This window comes from Cetorhinus maximus, chromosome 23 (genome assembly GCF_964194155.1).
Source record: "Cetorhinus maximus chromosome 23, sCetMax3.hap1.1, whole genome shotgun sequence".
In the NCBI taxonomy this organism is placed as follows: Eukaryota; Metazoa; Chordata; class Chondrichthyes; order Lamniformes; family Cetorhinidae; genus Cetorhinus; species Cetorhinus maximus.
Genome location: NC_135901.1, coordinates 57478342 through 57484341, shown reverse-complemented (window position 1 = coordinate 57484341; position 6000 = coordinate 57478342). Strand labels below are relative to the sequence as shown.

General features: G+C 43.4%; 1 non-coding gene across 1 annotated transcript; it reads left to right on the top strand.

Moving 5' to 3' along the window:
* Positions 1-4755: 4755 nt before the first annotated feature.
* trnas-aga (transfer RNA serine (anticodon AGA)) lies at positions 4756-4837 on the top strand. The gene has a single exon. It is a non-coding gene; the product is annotated as a tRNA-Ser (tRNA).
* Positions 4838-6000: the final 1163 nt, after the last annotated feature.

The following is a 6000-nucleotide window of genomic DNA, read 5'->3' as shown; positions in this document are numbered from 1 at the left end:
TGCACATCAGGAATTCAAACCTAATATCGGCTTCGGGACAATCAGAATACTTGGTATCAGACAAGACAATGAAAGGCTCGAAGGGAGATGGCACTGGTTGTAAGAGAGCTGGTTCCCAGTGACATGGATGTGTCTGCAGTGGGTGGGATCAGACTGTTTCCATGTATCTGGAATGAATGTCCCACCCTTTATTTTGGAAGAGTAAAACTGATAGAGCGCGATAGCTATATGGGTAGCGGCAGTCTGAAGATTAGACTCACTGACACTCTGGTTTGGATACCTTGTCAGTTAGGTTTGTGTAAGTGTCTGTGGCGCAATTGGTCAGCGTGTTTGCCTGTTAACTGAAAGGTTGGTGATTCAAGACCACCCAGCGGGTGAAGACTGTTACTGTTTTTTCGCCTCAGCACCAATCATTGTAACACTTCTCCAGGTTGTCATTGGGTACTTGGGCTGCAAGATATCCCCAAACGGTGGCACGTCTTTTGTTGTCCAGTGAGCTCCCACAAAAACAGCTTCTTTTTAAAATTACTTTTTCTGTCAAACAAAATGAGAAAAGATTTGGACCCACTATGTACCTTCATCTAACCCATCAGAAATTCATGAAATTATTGGAATCACACGAACCCCTCAATTATTCTCTCTTCCTCAACTCCACAGTGAGTGAGACAGGGAAAATCAGCAAAGCAGCAATATTCCGTCCCGGCACTCTCCAATCACCCGCTGCCAGCAGAAAGCGGCGACTGCAGCTTCAATCAGTGGGTTACTGCCCATCCCTGGGACACAAGATACTCCAACCCGGACCAAACCTCCCAATACACCGAGCACAGGCTCAGGAAAACACAGGTAGATTATATCCCGGTCACTAAACCTCTGAGTAGCATTTACAGAATTCCCGAGTGAGTGAGTCACAAGTAAAAGTCACACCAACTTTCTAAACTTTTCACTGTAAAATTCCTTCATTTTATTGAAAAGCTGACTGTTGTGAATCTGAAAATGAGCACCATGGGATTTGTGTTACCGAGTGACTTGTTTTCCATTGTTTGCCCGCTAGGTTTGCAACTCAAATTTTGTTGGATATTGAAGCGATTCTGATTTCAAAATGAGAACACAAAGCAGCTAAATATTAAATCCAGGAGAAAATCCCGAGGAAAATCGATCACAGTATTTGGAAGGAGGTGCAGCTAAGAAGTGGAAGATGTGAATGATGTTATTGATGATTGAGGGGAATGCATTGCAACTTTGGGGCATTTGTAGGCCGATTACGTTTCACACTTTCAAATTCTGGTCAAGCTGAGGTATCAGGTAGAAAGCAGCAGGTGTAACCATGTATATTGGGATACAAAAGTTTTTCACGCTCCTAGCTAGCTTTGTCGGCAGAGCATGAGAATGTTAATCTCTGGGTCATGGGATCGAGCCCCATGCTGGTGCTGTATTACTTTGAAAATCTGAATAAAAGTCGTACAGTCTGGAAACGTTGACCCTTGCTCCAGCTGTTCAGTTTTTCTAGCACATGCTGCTTTTGTTTCAGATTTCTATCATTCACAGTAATTTGCTTATATTTTTTTGATTTGAAATCTTGCTGCTTAAATAAAACACCAACTGATCACTGCTGCTCCTGTGAAACTTACATGGCAGACATTCATCACTGAAGGCAACTGACACACGTCAAATTCATAGTACTTTTATGTCGCATCTCTTTCTGCTTCTGTCTCGCCCCCAGCTCCCTCTGCCCGTCCAGCTCCCAGGTCAATTAGCTGCTTCATGCAGACACAGTGAATTCGTGGGAATGGGTAAAACTCGTGAGTAAAGAGACACCGGGATCTCATCTTCCTGGTTCTCCCAGATACTGATTACAGGAATGTGCACAGTGCCGATTATCCACAGTCACTCCCCTGCCAGTTGTTCAGCTTTTCAATTGATTTTCACACTGGGTTTCAATGTGAAGAAAGCAGAGCTGTGATAAGCTTATATTGTTCAGCAGATGTACTGCAAGAAGATACATGACAGGCCGATGATAACAGTGCTCTTTGGACGTGGTGAGCTCCAGTGAAGGATTGGCACCATGAATATGTCGCTCAATTAGTCTCGTGACAAATCTCATGCTGGAAATGACAAGAAAATTCGCTGAATTTGTTCCGTGTTTTGGTTTCAAAAGAGCCGAATACAAGGTAAGAAAGTACATCTCACTCGAGTGGGTTATAAAATGGCAGAATGACCCGTGTTGTTGCTATAAAATTATAGAAAGTTACAGCACAGAAAGAGGCCATTCGGCCGGGTGTGCTGGTTTCAAAGAGCAGGAGTGATTGTTTGATCCATCAGGAGTGATATTTGTGCCGGTGCAAACAGTAGGCAGCAAAATTCGTTCTTCTCCCACCCATATTTTGCCTCACACCAACATTTCTATAATCAGTGCTTTGCAACTTTTCCTCTTCCTTCATTCCCTCACTCCTCTTGAACCAAGTGTGATGTTTTCCAGCTCTGAGGCGAAACTTAAAATCTCACTTCTCTGACCCTGGTGGAGCTTTTAAACGTTTCCAATCAATGAAAAATCAACACTCATTCCAACAAATTCAATAACTCGACGTTCCCTGACCGCGTATTGAACCCGGGCCGCGGCGATGAGAGCGCCGAATCCTGACCATGAGACCACTAGGGAAGCTGCTACAACACTTTTTGATTTGGCTTATCTGCGCTGCATTTGCCTATTGTTTTTCAGTTCAGATCTCCTTCACCACAAAACTGCCTGTTTAGGTTCAAGATAAACGACTTCTTCAGCCAATGAAAACAACGGTTGCTGTGAGCTGGAACATGAAATTAACAGTGAGGTGAAATAGCCCCACAAGCTGCTCATGTATAACTTTCAATTTCCAAAACCCTCCACCCTATTCGCTGTTGGTCCAATGGAAGCGCCGATTCCCAGTCACTGGACATCAGGGAAACTACCAACAAGGCTTGACATTTGGATTATGGAGGCAATTTATGACATTTTCTTTTTCATTCCCGATCTCCTTCACCAGAGACAACTTTCTCCGACTAATTGGTCTGTTTGGGTTGAACACAAGTGACTTTTCCCCAATGAGAAGAACCATTGCTGATGGCTGGAACATGAAATCGGTACTTCCCTCCTTTAAGACAGTTCTTAAAGCCTCCCCCTTTGACCGAGCTTTTAGACATCTGACCGAATATGTGTCTCAGTGTCACACTTTGATATATAATGCTCCTGGGGAACGTCTTATGACGTTTCATTCGGTAAAAGGCGCTGTTGTTGTTGGCTATATATAGAAAGTTTCAGTTTTTTATCTTTTTACTTTTAAAATCTTGCTGCTTGAAATAAAAAAAAAACACCAACTAATTTCTGCGGCTCCTGTGAAACTTACAAGTCTGTCATTCATCACTGAAAACAACTGACACACATCTAATTCAAAACACTTTCATGTCGCATCTCATTCTGCTTCTGTCCCTGTTTGGCCTCCAGCTTCCTCTACCCGTCCAGCTCCCAGGTCAATTAGCTGCTTGATGCAGACACAGCCAGTTCGTGGGAATGGGTAAAACTCGTTGGTAAAGAGACACCTGGATCTCATCTTCCTGGTTCTCCCAGATACTGATTACAGGAATGTGCCTCGTGCCGATTATCCACAGTCACTCTCCTCCCAGTTGTTCAGCTTTGTAATTGATTTTCACACTGGGTTTCAAAGTGTAGAAAGCAGAGCTGTGATAAGCTTTATATTGTTCAGCAGATGTACTACAAGAAGATACATGACAGGCTGATGATAACAGTACTCTTTGGATGCGGTGAGCTCCAGTGAAGGATTGGCACCATTAATATGTCGCTCAATTAGTCTCGTGACAAATCTCGTGCTGGAAATGACAAGAAAACTCACTGAATTTGTTCCTTGTTTAGGTTTCAAAAGAGCCAAATACAAGGTAAGAAAGCGCATCTCGCTCGAGTGGGTTATAAAATGGCAGAATGACCCGTGCTGTTGGGAAATATAAAATTACAAAAGTTACGGCACAGAAAGAGGCCATTAGGCCGGGCGTGCTGGTTTCAAAGCGCAGTAGTGATTGGTTGATCCTTCAGGAATGATATTTGTGTCAGTGCAAACAGTAGGCAGCAAATTTCGTACTTCTCCCACCCATATTTTGCCTCACACCAACATTTCTACAGTCAGTGCTTTGCACCCAGCCCTTCTCCTCTCCTCTTCCTTCATTCCCTTACCTCACTTGAACTAAGTGTGATGTTTTCCAGCTCTGAGGCAAAACTTAAAACCACACTCCCCTGATTCTGGTGGAGTTTTAAACGTTTCCAATCAATGAATAACCAACACTCGTTCCAACAAATTGACATTCCCTGACCGGGAATCAAATGCTGGACGCAGCGCTAAGAGCACCGCATCCTAACCATGAGACCACCAGGGAAGCTGCACCAATAATTTTCGATTTGGCTTATCTACGCTGCTTTTGCCTATTGTTTTTCAGTTCAGATCTCTTTCACCACAAAACTGCCTGTTTAGGTTCAAGATAAACGACTTTGTCAGCCAATGAAAACAACGGTTGCTGTGAGCTTTCTAAGCTTATGTGATCATTCTCACTCTTTCATTCCCAATTTGGTGGGAAGAATGAGGAGAGACAGGATAAATTTCAGGGTTCCGGGAAAAAGGCCAGGTAATGGCCATGACAAGACGGGCATAAAGACCGCTTTCTCTGCTGTAACCTTTATGATTTCATACAACTAATAATGGTATAGGAGCAATCTCTGTAGTCGTGGCCGAGTGGTTAAGGCGATGGATTAGAAATCCATTGGGGTTACCCCGCGCAGGTTCGAATCCTGCCGACTACGTTTCCTGTTATTTCTGACTTTAACTGCACGCAGACAGAACTAATTATCGTTTGAATCGAGGAAAAGAGATCCAAACACATCCGTGATCTCTTATGTCCATTCATTGTCAGCCTTCTGCAAATCTCCAGTCGGAAATGGGGAAAAAAAGAGCCAATTTGGTGACATGATTTCATCCTGGCATTTGCCTCTCCTTAAGCCCCTGTCACTCTCGGTGTATATCTCTGTTTGTTCTTGTGTGTGGGTCAATGTGGTTTAGTTCCCAGAGGAGGTGAACGCATTTTTCCGAGCACAAACTGTATTCACATTCGTGGTGCAACTTCACATTACAATGTTACAGTGAAAAATATCAGGATGAAAGAGACAACAGGAGTCTGTCTTTTTCTATGTATGGAGTACAACAACAACTTATATTTATAAAGCTCCTTTTACCTCATGAAACGTCACAAGGCGTTCCCCAGGAGCATTGTATAACAAAGTGTGACATCAAGCCTCATATTCGGTCAGATGACTAAAAGCTCTGTCAAAGGGGGAGGCTTTAAGAACTGTCTTAAAGGAGGAAAGTATCGATTTCATGTTCCAGCTCACAGCAATGGTTCTTCTCACTGGCTGAAGACGTTACTTGTGTTCAAACGACATAGACCATTTGGTCAAAGAAACTTGTCCCTGGAAAAAGGGATCTGGAAAGGGAAAATGCCACAAGCAGCCTGAATGTGTCAAACTGCTGGGTTAGTGGTTAGAATGCGGTAATTTTATCACTACAGCCTGCGTTGGATTCCTGGTTAGGGATTTGAAACTTATTCCCCCTGGGCGAGCTGATCAAATCAATGTGATTGATTTGCTGGTTGTAAATAACACTGTAATGCTCTGCTAGAAATGATGGAGTAAGAGTGTAAGTTTCACATCAGAGCTGGAAATGCCACAAGGGCAAAACTCGGGAATAAACCCAGAGTCGGAGTGAGGGAGTGAAAATAAAAGAGAAGGACTGTGGTAGGTTACAAAGCACTGACTATAGAGCTGGTGGTGCGAGGCAGAATATTATTCCTGTATTACACCCATGTCACATGCAGCTCTAATTTCCTGATTTATCCCATGCCCAACATTACCACTACAGTTTGGTGGCCTATAAACAACTCCCACCAATATTTGCTGCCTCTTGTTGTTTC